Source organism: Pleurodeles waltl, chromosome 1_1 (genome assembly GCF_031143425.1).
Source record: "Pleurodeles waltl isolate 20211129_DDA chromosome 1_1, aPleWal1.hap1.20221129, whole genome shotgun sequence".
In the NCBI taxonomy this organism is placed as follows: Eukaryota; Metazoa; Chordata; class Amphibia; order Caudata; family Salamandridae; genus Pleurodeles; species Pleurodeles waltl.
Window position 1 is genome coordinate 409,485,987 of NC_090436.1, and position 12,785 is coordinate 409,498,771.

Below are 12,785 nucleotides of genomic sequence, written 5' to 3' on the forward strand. Positions count from 1 at the left end.
GGCTGAAGGTAAGTGTGTGTGTGTGCGTGTGTGTGTGAGATCTTTTAAAATTAATGTTTGGTGTGTGCATGCATGTTTGAATGTTTTGAGTGTTGTTAATGGATGTGTGTGCGTGCGCGTGTGAACGAATGAGTGTGTGTGTGTATATGTGTAATCTTTTAAAATGAATGTTTGGTGCGTGCCTGCATGTTTGAATGTTATGAGTGTTGTTAATTGATGTGTGTGCGTGCATGAAAGAATGAGTGTGTGTGTACTTCCTGTCTGCCCCCCTCCCTCCTAAAGCTGCCGGCCGCCGCTGGACAAAGGTAAAAAGAATAGTAGCGTTATAGAGGGGCTGCACACACAGACCTGTTGCAGAATGGACATGTTGAGAGATTGATTTTTACTGCAGGCTTAATGGCAGCATAAAGTATGCAGGGATACTGAAATGACGGCATAACAAAGCTTAGTTAGATAGCTATATGATATATAGAATTATTTGCAGTTTGTGATGTGTGAGAATGTTATAATCATCATCATTCTGATACATAACAAATAACAAATCATTGTATAATACCCACTATTATGTGTAATCTGAATGTGGCAACCAGACGGAGGCTTCACCTACAGTACATGTGCAGATGAGAGATCTTCTGACAAGAGTTTGTCTGACTCCTATCTCTTCCCATCTATTAGAGCAAAACTCATCAAAGGGAGGATTGAGAGACATCTATCCATTATACTTTTTGTCTGAAAAGAGTACAACACATTTTATTCCTTTTGGGGCTATATAGATCTACTAAACAGTAGAGACTATGATAGTCATGTGTACTTGCATCATGGTGTATGCGGCCACTAAAAAAGCATTGGCAAACCTGTTAGCCTGACCTTTTAGAACCAAGACCTGTTGACTTTGCCAATGCTTTTTGCATTTATATGTGAGGCTGCATTGCTAAACGTCTAGACCTGTGTTGAAGTGATGTGCGTAAACCAAGTGAGCGCAAATTGTGTTTAGTTTGCAACAGGGAAAAGTGTCAAATGTGTTTTTCCAACTTGTAGTACATTTCAATAAGGCCTCTGGCGTCATGAAGAAACAGGGACAGCTGTATGCATACCCAGCTTGAAGTGTATTTTGCTAAATCCAAATTTATAGATCTCTATCAGACTTTCGGGATCTCTAAATCCAGCGGGTGGTCCTTTGTAAGGGGAGCAGAGGCCATAGCCTCTTCTAAGGACCAGATGTAGCAAAGTGTTTGCGCCTCGCAAACAGCGAAAAACGCCATTTGCGAGGCGCAAAAGCCTCTTTGCTATGCAGAAATGCATTTTGCGAGTCGGATCCGACTCGCAAAATGCATTTCCGACTCGCAAATAGGAAGGGGTGTTCCCTTCCTATTTGCGACTCGCAATGCTATTCACTTTCATTTCGCGGTCGCAAATGAAATCACTTGAAGTGGATGGTAACCCAGTCGCAAACGGGAAGGGGTCCCCATGGGACCCCTTTGTGAATGGAAACAAAAATAATTTTTCAGAGCAGGTAGTGGTTCTATGGACCACTGCCTGCTCTGAAAAATACCGAAACAAAAGGTTTCATTTCTTTTTCTAAGTGCAGCTCGTTTTCCTTTAAGGAAAACGGGCTACAGATAGAAAAAAAAAATTGCTTTATTAAAAAGCAGTCAAGGACATGGTTGTCTGCTGACTCCAGCAGGCCACCATCCCTGTGAGTGCCCATACTCGCAATGGCGTCGCAAAATGCGACCCACCTCATTAATATTAATGAGGTGGGTCTTTGCGACCCCATTGCGAGTTGCAGAAGGTGTCTGAGACACCTTTCTGCATACCAAATTGCGAGTTGCAATTTGCGAGTCGCACGGACTCGCAAATTGCAAGTCGCAATTTGTTTTTTTCCTACATCTGGCCCTAAATACTTGCATTTTATTATTTCAGTCGCTTATAGGACACTGATACCTGGATGGTGCACCTAAGCCAACACGGACTGCATCGCAGTGAGATACAGAGCAAGACTTTTCACAATGCCATTCCTCACAAAATTTGTCCTGAAGATCGTAGTTGACTCATCAAATGTGACCAGTCCAGGAACCCCTTCCCAAATACTAAATCCAGGACTACAAGTATATTTTAGAACAATATAAATAGCCTGTCCATCACTCAGAAGACACCATGGAAATCACAAATCCCTTGTAAGCCACTGACAACAGCCCCACCAATTTGTCCCCATGTCCACTAATCAAGACTTTTTCAGGCCAATGCTTTCCTCTTGCTGCAGTTTTCCATCCTTTTTCCTTCAAAATTCCTGCTTCAGGTCCAACACATGTATGCCTTTTTATTGAGGCATTGATCTGTCCTTTTCATTTTTTTGTACATAGCTGCCCATGGGTTCTTTTTGGCTTGTTTGCCAACATTTTCAATTTCTCTTCTTTTATCTTTTATGAGTTTTGTGTTGACAGCATGCAGGCCCACGCATATGTGTACATTTTTTAATATTCTGGCAAAAGTGCCAGAATGCAGCATCAAATGGTTTTTAACTTGAAAACCACACCTATATAGTTATTAACCTTTATCATATAATAATGCACAGCTTAAATATGACAGTTATGGAAACAATGTCTTACACATAAGCCGAGACAAATATTAGGAAAAAACAGAATACCTAACATTTTGTATTAGTCTATAACAGCTTACATCATGCTATCTCTGCCATTAGTTAGAAAGACACCCTAATCTAGCATTCAGTATCTCTCCTGGCTGCACACAGGAGCGCCCTCTTAGTGGTGTTGATGGTCCAACTACATTACTGGGGAACTTTCCACTCCAGTGTAGTAGCGTTTTTAGGTCTGGCGTTAACCATGACCTCTTAATTTTACTAAAAATATACATATATAAAAATACTCTAAACAGGGCTTTCTGTTATCCTTCCTTATTCATTGGCTTGCCGTAGAGCCATACATGTTTTGCTTCTGCGCACCATAACATATTGCATAGGGCAGGAGATCAGCGCACTTCAGCCATTTGCTGATCACAACTTTAGTGTCGCCATCTTGCTGGTATCGAATGTGTCCGTCTAGAAACATAGGACTCTTCAGTGCTTTTTAGGTTGAGCATAGCAGTGCGCGAGCACTTCTTTTCCGACGTGTTGTTAAGTATCTGGACTTTTAATCAAGCCCACCGCATGCCCATCACTATCACTCGTTCATGGGCTTGCCTTTCAAAAATCCTTTGAGGACATTGGTAAATGGTTTCCGTTTGTCCCTCCTTGGGGAGGTTTTGTTACCGCCTTGGCCATCGCCCCTGTTACATGGCTAACTGCACTTTTGCCTATAAGTTTGACTGCGAGCGAACTTTTTTTCCTTTTGTGTCTCTCTTCACGCTAATGCTCATGACAGCCGTGACGCTGTGAATCAGCTCGCTTATGTCAAACTGTTTTACTTTTAATTTTCAATTGATGTAGCAAGTAGGAGTTTACAACGCTAATAGCTCCAACTCGAGCAAATGCGAACCCCATTGCATTGCAAATGCTCGAAAAAGTTTGGTATTTACGGATAGCCCCTTCCCATGTGCTTCCGTTAATGTGACCTGGGGTGGGAGTCTGCTAATTAATATACCTACTTGTAGCACCTCGTTAACAACAGTGTCTTCCATTTCCTTCAAGCAGCACAACGAGGAGACTGTTTTGTGTGAACTAAAATGAACCGTGGGCTGTTAGGCTCTTGATGGTCTTGGTTGGTCTAATCTGCTGTTTGATCACACTGGTGGTGTGAAATCTGCTTCAGAGAGACTTCCAAGGGGCCTCCAGGGATTGTGTAAACAGAACAGATTGTGACATTCCACAGCCAAAATAACTAAATCTCAATAAGGGTTGTCTTACTCCATGTACTCAACGCATGTTTCTAGTCCTGCGCTGTCCTTTCCCACCCTACTGCATGCTGGGGGCTGTAGTCTGGTACTTAAATAATGATTTTCAACAGAAAGGCCCAGTTCTGAAACACTGTCCTGGTGGAGAGTCAGGTTTTGGGGAGATCGCTTAAGTGTGTTTTTAGAACTGTAGGTGGAGGAAGGAATTGGGTCTCTTATGTCAACTGTTTTACTTTTAATTTTTTTTTTTTTAAACAATTGGAAGCATACACTATTACAATTGCTTGAATGTGCCAATCCAGATATTTCAGACCATAGATCATAGAGTGAATACCACAGGAAGGTAGTACTTTAAACAGTAGGTAACTAAGCAGACCAAACCAATGCTGCAGAGATTGGTATGTAACCTGCAATGTAAAGGTAAGAATGCTGGTTCGTCGATTTCGGCGTTCATCTTTCTCAGGCCCATAAATTTAGGGGCATATTTATAGTCCGTCTGCACCGAATGTGCATCAAAAAATTTGACGCACATTCAGCGCAAACCTTGCCCCATATTTAAACTTTGACGCCCGCGGATGTCAAAATTCCACTGTGTGCATCATTATTTGGATGCGGCAACCCGCCTGCGTTAATCATATGCAAGGTAGGCGTTCCCATTAAAAAAATTACTTAACCGGCCGTGCGTCGTATTTATGCTTTCGGGCAAAAATGACGCACGGCCGGGAGGCGGAGCCAGAAAATGACGCACAGCCCGATTTGCGTAAAAAATTAACGCCTGGGTCAGGGCAGGCGTTAAAATGGGGCAAACACACCTGTATTTAATCAGAACACACAGAAGCAACAGCAGAGCAGCAAAAGGTAGACGTGGAGGTGCTTCTCATCCAGCGTGCATGCAGACGCAGAGCCCAGCCACAACAACAGCAGCTACCACAACACCAGCAGGGACCCCAAAGGCAGCGCAGAAGGCAGAACAACCCCCAGAACAACCCTTCATGGCCTCAGGGAAAATGACATCATCCAGAGGTACAGGTTGAACTGGCAGGCCATTCAGCAGCTGCTGCGAAACATAGAGCCACAGTTGTCACCCATCTTGCTGACACCCCGCACCATCCCAACAGAAACCAAGCTGATTGCCGTACTTAACATGCTGGCAAGTGGCTCTTTTCAAACAATTGGTGCCCTGGTTGCCGGAATATCTCAGCCATCATTCTCTGCCTTTTTGCCCAAAGTACTGGATGCCATAATTGGACTCACACCCCGCCACATCTGATTCCCTAACACACTGCAGAAGCAGCAGGAAACAAAACAGGTGTTTTACCTCATTAGTGGCTTCTACACGTCCTTGGTGCAATCGACTGCACACATGTACGCCTTGTGCCACCTGCTGCAACTGAACACCTCTACCGCAACAGGAAGCACACACATTCCATCAATGTGCAGGCAATTGTCGATCACCAAGGATTGATCACCAACATCGTGGCAAAATATCCTGGGAGTGTCCATGACTCATTCATCTTCCGTCACTGCACCATCAATCAACACTTCCAGGATGGACGGTATGGCAATGGACTACTTGTTGGTAAGTACAGAAACCTACTTATATACACACTGCACAGCAACCCTCTAGGACACACAACACATACACCACAACAGCAACATGTCAACAGGAACACACTGAGGTTGTGCCATTGCTAGCCATGTTTCATAGGTCACCATTGAACCTGTCACACATCTGAAATTACTGTACAGCCTAATGTTAAGACGTCAATGATCACAACGTTTGGAGTGTGTTGCTTAAATGTCACCTTGCAAATTGAAAGCATCTCAATTATGTTTACATTAATCCATTGCATAAGTCTAAAGGTATGTGATGTCCAGGGTACATTGATATGAACGTGTTAACAACACTGTCAAATTGAACCTGTGCATGGAACTATCATCTCACCCCCAGTGAAGACACAGGGACACCTGTATCACAAGTCACAGTGCTAGGGAGGGCACACTGTACTGCAAATCCCAAAACATACTGCTGACAACCGGTCAGCAGCCAAACACTCGTTCAGCCAAGGAAACAACACAATGCAGATGGTAAATCCCACAAGCCTAGTATGCAACACAATAACACCAATGAGTCACAGACAACACAATACAACTACTGTCATGCAAGGTGATTTCAATGGGGCAAGCTACATCAACATGATCCCATTCATTTTCTCTTTCAGCTGATCAGGGGTATGGGATCCAGCCATGGATTATGACACCATTTGGAAAACCAAGTACTGCAGCAGAGCGTGCCTACAATGACGCACATAGGAGGACACGCAGCATAGTCGAGAGGACCTTCGGCATCCTCAAGTCAAGATTCAGGTGCCTCGACATCACTGGTGGTAGCCTCCTATATTCCCCTGAAATGGTCTGTAAGATCATTCTAACATGTGCCACCCTGCACAACATTTGCATAAGAAGGAACATTCCCCTCTTGGAACCAGAGCCACACATGCCTGAAGAGGAGGAAGAGGAGGATGGTGGCCTACAAGATGAGGGGGAACAACAAAACACAGCTGCTGGAGTGCATAGGCGCCAACATATCTTGAACAATTTCTTGTAAAAATAATCACCATCACCAATTTATTAACTAATGTAAATAAACACTGATAATTATCACCATATCATGGTCTGGCTAATCATTTGTGCTCACCTTTATCTCTAACTCTCAGAATAAGAGTGTTGCCTCATGGAGCATTGCTGATATACTGATCAGGACACAGAAAATCCCAGAGCAATTGTGAGGCGTATCATACAACGGTCACATACACACACAGTGTAAATGACATATATCCTGTACATTTCACCTTTGAAGGGCAATAGCAGAGGACCACACCTATTTCACACATACATGTTGGCAACAAGGTTCATCGCAGCATATGGCACACAACTAAGACACCATCACTCAATAAGGGGAAAACAAGCCTCATACACGAGGCAGTTGATGTGCTATTGCATCAGTAACAGGAATGTATGACCAGACCCTTGACAGCAGTAAGTCCAACTGCACCGATCTTTGCAAGGACTATCTGTGACTAGAGTTCCATATATGCAGAACATAGACAGCACGAGTGCCACACATATGACAAGCATTGCGTACATGACATTCCATGTACATGTCAGCCCATTTCCTAACTCCTGACACACCTATGCACCTGGTCACAACCCACCTATCTAAAGATGTCCCTGGAATAGTAATATGTGTACCCCGATATTCCCTCCTCTACACACACAGACTAACAATAGTAATCCAGTGTGCTACACCCTTTCCTATGGTATACCATTGTCATAATATATCTGACTGCATGGACGTCAGGTCAATTAATACACTGGCTTGTAGTTTTTAAGCCCTGTTATCACCTGTAGATTGCTTCCCGTGTGAAAGGTACTGTTGGCCATTTGAATGCAAATCACACCTACAGGACTTGTGAGAAACTGATGCAGCCCACACCTGTGATCACCTCCATGCACAACACCCATTTCAACATGCACTGCCCCTGCTGATGCCTGGAACAGCATAGAAGTTGCCATTTTGTCAAATACACAGTTATGCATTGCTAGTAATGAAGCCGTGTAACACAGCCCTTGGGTTCGTGTGTCACCTTCAAAAACACAGGACATACACAGTTTTACATGTCAACTGTCTTGTTCCTCCTCCAAACAGTTTTAGTCAGTCCACTGATTATGTAACTTGTGAAATAGCTGGATCCTGATTGACCCTGCATCCTGTCAGCCTGACTGGCACCTGTCTGTGCGTTACCCTAAAGATTCCCTGTGGCTACATATGTACCACACTTGCTTTACCAAACCTCTCATTCCTCAGAAGGTATTTTGTCATGTGCTTCATCAATGCATACCCAAATACATTGTATAGCATCATCTGCCTTTTAATTGTACCATATTTGTTAAATTGTCTTTGAATACCAAAATCATGGCCCATCCCTTGTCTGGGTCTCATGTATGCATGAACGACAAAGTGTGACAGTGTCCCAGGGCCATATGCAGGGATTGGGTACAGTGCCTCCAGCAGAACCAGGATCCTCTGATAATGTCCATGAAAAGTCCACACATGTTTGGACCCTGACAGTTCACACGCTGAATCACATTGCTCACAACATATTGATGGGCCGTGCGTGGTGAATAGCTGCGAAAATAATCAGCAGAGAGGCTATGATGTTCCCAGATGCAGTGTGAATTTCAGAGGCCAACCTGTGTACAAATGTTGTAATGACACCTGCCAGAACATGACACCTTATCTCACTCAGCACACCAAGGTTGCCCTGTTGACAGTCTCATTACACATCTTCAGTGACAGGGTGGGGCCATCCCCATGTAGGTTCTCATGTCCTCATTGACTTTACTCACATTGATCTCCAAAGGATACTCAGTAGATACAGGAATAGCTGCCACTGGCTCATGATGAGACCTGGACGTAACTGTGACAACATACACCCCTAAAAATATACAGGATCAACATTGGACCACACACATGAACAAGACACCTCTGTGCAATTGATCACTGGAAATATGTGGACATGTGCTGCCTCATCTGCTGGTCCACCACAGCCACTGGAGAGTTGTGGATCAGTTATATGACCTCAACTGTGGCGTCATAATACATTTGTGGTTCACCTTTGGCTGTCTGTGCCAATTACATGGTACCCACTTTGTCTATGCATGTGCCTGACTCACTGTGGGATTCACCAACAAGTGCCTAGGAAGCAGTTACCAAAAATCTAGGACATGGGATGGCGAAATTGTGGACCATTTACATGAACAAGCGTCTGCCATCTATCTGGTGCATGCTTTTCCATTTGTGGTGTCTATGTTACCCAAAATCTTGGAAGTGCACACAACGGATGTTGCTACATGTATGACTAACACATGTCTTCTCTCATTTCCAAAATGACTTACATCTAAGGTTTGGACACATTGACTTCACATTCATACAAGCATATTTGCAATAATACATCTTGTGATGCACACACACTGGGTCAACAACTACATTAGTAGCCACTGCACACACATTGAGCCATAGGCATTGAGGTATTGTACTTATGTGCGTCACCTTGCTATCCTCTCCTGATGCCAAACATGCCCAAATTGTGCAATACATATATGTAGGCCACACATATGGCCATCTAGTGCGTCAGCCAAGCGTCAAAATCCTGTTAAGGAAGTAGCGGGTCATGGTCCGCTGCAGTGTGATGTCTCACATGTGAACATACACCATCAACACCAAAGTGGGTGCAATCAGCCTATCTCAGTTGTGAGCCCAAATGTAACATTCAATTAAAATTGAAAAAATCCCCAAAACCAGTTCATGCTCTGAAATTTTTACGTTTTTAGCGTTATGCGTCATATTTTTTCACCAATACAGATTGTGCGTCATATTTTTCGACGCACAGGAGTGAAAATTAGCCCACATCCAAATAATTTTAAAGACTATTTACTATTATTTGGATGCGGCCTAATTTTCACTCCTGTGCGTCGAAAAATATGACGCACAATCTGTATGCGTGAAAAAATCTGAAGCATAACAATAAAAACTGCGGCCATTTTATGCAGGAAGTGATGTAATACGATATCCTGTTTACAGATTATGTACAGTGGGTGTACTTTCACTTTCACTTTGCAGTCTGTGAATCTTCTAGACTGTGTGGCTGTGTTCAGAGTGTTATCCAGTGATTTTGTGCTTTTGTGTCCTGTGTGCTATCTTACTTGTTACTTTGTGAAATAAATATTGTTGTTGTATACTGTCTGAGTGTATTTTGTTTACAATTGTCCGGTATTGTAGTGTATTCGTTGTTTGTGGGAGTCTGTTGTGGGTAGTGCTAGTTTGGGGATAGTTGGGCTCTTTTAGTTCTTAAGTTTACTTATTTTTTTGTACTTCTACTTTCCCCCTTTTCTCCTTTCTTCTTTTTTATCCCCTATTCCCCTTTTCAGTGTTGAGATGTTGGGTAGGCCACGTCTTGGCAGGATGGGTGAGGAGGAGCTGGGGGGGTTTATATGGCTGGTGTGCCATTTCCTCCCACTCATGATCGAGGCAGGGTGATACAGGGGTATCACACTGAGGCGCGAGAAATCCGGTGGGGAAAGATGCTGCATCACTTGCAGAGCATGTATGGGAGCCAGAGGAATGACCACCAGCTGAAGCACCACTGGGCTGACCTCATCACCAGGGAGCAAGATCTGCTGGACCACCTGGGAATAGTGATTGGTGGCACTGTTGGTGAGTACAAATCATGTAAATGTGCACATTTAAAAGCTCTGTAGTGACATCAGATGACTTGTACAATATCTGCCAGCTAAGTTGCTGACTGTGTGGAATGCTGCGGAAACATACAGGGTCATTGATGCACTATGTGAAGGACCACAATAGCTAGCTGTCAGGAAGCACGTGCTCTGCAAACTTACAGGATACTTTTGCTCAATGTAATTTGGTGCCGCCTTTGTGTCAGACAGCAACACAAAATAGGAGCCAATCATGTCTATATAGGTCACATTTGCCAGTGAAGTATAGATGTACTAAAATATTGGCAAACTTTGTTGACGCAATAGCTAGACTGACTTTAGAAACACTACATGATGCAGAAAATTAGTGCTGGCTTCACGTCAATTGATGATAGCAATGTGGCCCAGACATATGTCTCATGTGTGTCTGGTGAGTGTATAAGGAAAGTGTTTTTGGAAGTTCTATAAATGTTAGGGATTATTGTGGTCCTTCATCTTTTTGGATACATGTCAGATCTGGATTTATGAACATCGAGAAAAGGTGTAAGGTGCCCTCAGCTAACATCTTAGACTGGTATTTGGAGTTTGTTGTGCCACATTCCAATTAGGGATGGCAGTCCAAAGGTATGCACATGGGTTCATATCTCTATGTTAGGTGCAAATCACTATTGCTGGGCCACATCAAATGAAGAAACTGTAACAACATGAGGGCTTACAAAAGTTCCTGGCCCTCTGTACATTGTACCTATGTGTCATAAATGTGTCATGGCCACATAGGCTGTTTGACTGGTAATGCAGTCCTCAAGTAACCAGGCTTTGGATGTCTCTCTTGGATGTACATGATGAGACGATTACACACCATTATTATTTCTGCTCACTAATGAAGGAGCATGTTTGCCAATACATGATAGTTAGGGCCACTGCATGTGTGTAGATATGTGTGTAATTGTCACAGGAGACCCATGCTATGTACATGTTGGCCGTGATATATCAGATGCAGTATCATCATGTTTGAATGGCTTTCATTAATTATGTCAGCTTACACATTGTTTTTGTCTTTGAAATTGTTGGTCAGTGCACAGATTCCAAGCACATTTCTTCCTTTCATGCCTTACAGGTGGACCGGCATCCTATACTGTGGGAGAGGTGGCTACATTGGAGGACCCCGACCACTCCAGTAAGTGTTGATATGTCTGTTATGTGTTGTGTTTGCTGGTGATGTGTGATGGACTCCTGTGTGTTGAACACATAGCAAGGTGTGATGTGCTGGCCAATCATTTGTCTTGTTCCACGAGTGGGATTTCAGTTTCTCAAAATTTTTGAGTTGGCCAATGCTTATCCTATTGTGTCATCTAGGGATTGTAGGTCATTCCTGTAGGCCCGCAATGAGAACTGGGGTGAGTCATGTGGATAACACTTGTATCAACAAGAGTCGCACTTGACCTAATCTCAGATTTAGGGGGTCATTCTGACCCTGGCGGTAAAATCCGTCAGGGCCAACGACCGCGGGAGCACCGCCAACAGGCTGGCGGTGCTCCCTTGGGCATTCTGACCGCGGCGGTACAGCCGCGGTCAGAAACGGAAAACCGGCGGTGTACCGCCGGTTTTCCGCTGCCCTGGGGAATCCTCCATGGCGGCGCAGCTTGCTGCGCTGCCATGGGGATTCCGACCCCCATACCGCCATCCTGTTCCTGGCGGTTTTGGCCGCCAGGCACAGGATGGCGGTATGGGGTGTCGTGGGGCCCCTGGGGGCCCCTGCAGTGCCCATGCCAATGGCATGGGCACTGCAGGGGCCCCCATAACAGGGCCCCACCAAGATTTTCAGTGTCTGCCATGCAGACACTGAAAATCGCGACGGGTGCAACTGCACCCGTCGCACCCCTTCCACTCCGCCGGCTCCATTCGGAGCCGGCATCCTCATGGAAGGGTGTTTCCCGCTGGGCTGGCGGGCGGCCTTCTGGCGGTTGCCCGCCAGCCCAGCGGGAAACCCAGAATACCCGCGGCGGTCTTTTGACCGCGCATCGGTATTCTGGCGGTTCCAGCCCCGGGGTCAGAATGACCCCCTTAGTCTGCCTGTCAGACCCATATTCTCCCTGATTGGGACTGCAAATCGCTTTCCAACAGACTTCTGCTTCCCTATTCACCAAAGTACTTATTAAACTGTAGGTTGAACTTCCTAGCAGCATGTAGCTCCACATGTAGTGCTACAAGTATGTGGAACTTGAGTGCAATGGCCTAGGTGTGCATGTAAATCATGATCATGGGTGTTCTTGCAACTGTGTCTGTTGTAAGTCATGCCTTACTGGAAGTATATGATGTGGACCAAGGTCTGCATTTCCTGACATGTGTGGCGCTAGGATTGGTCAAGGGTTTGCTGACTCCTAATTGTTGATAGACCTTACCTGTGGTGTGTGTCTAGAGCCAAACACGTGTTGAGCTTTCTATACACTCCTGGGTGTCCATGTTGTTTGGAATTGTTCGTTGTTTCTCCACCCCCACGCCTCAAACACAGGCATGGGTTTGTGAATAGGGTACCTAGGACTGATGCTACCAGTATGTTACACATACATGTGAATAAGTGAATGTTTGGTCAGAACCTAGTATACACACTAAGGTATGGCACATGAGTACTATACTAGCAAGTCCAATTACAACTT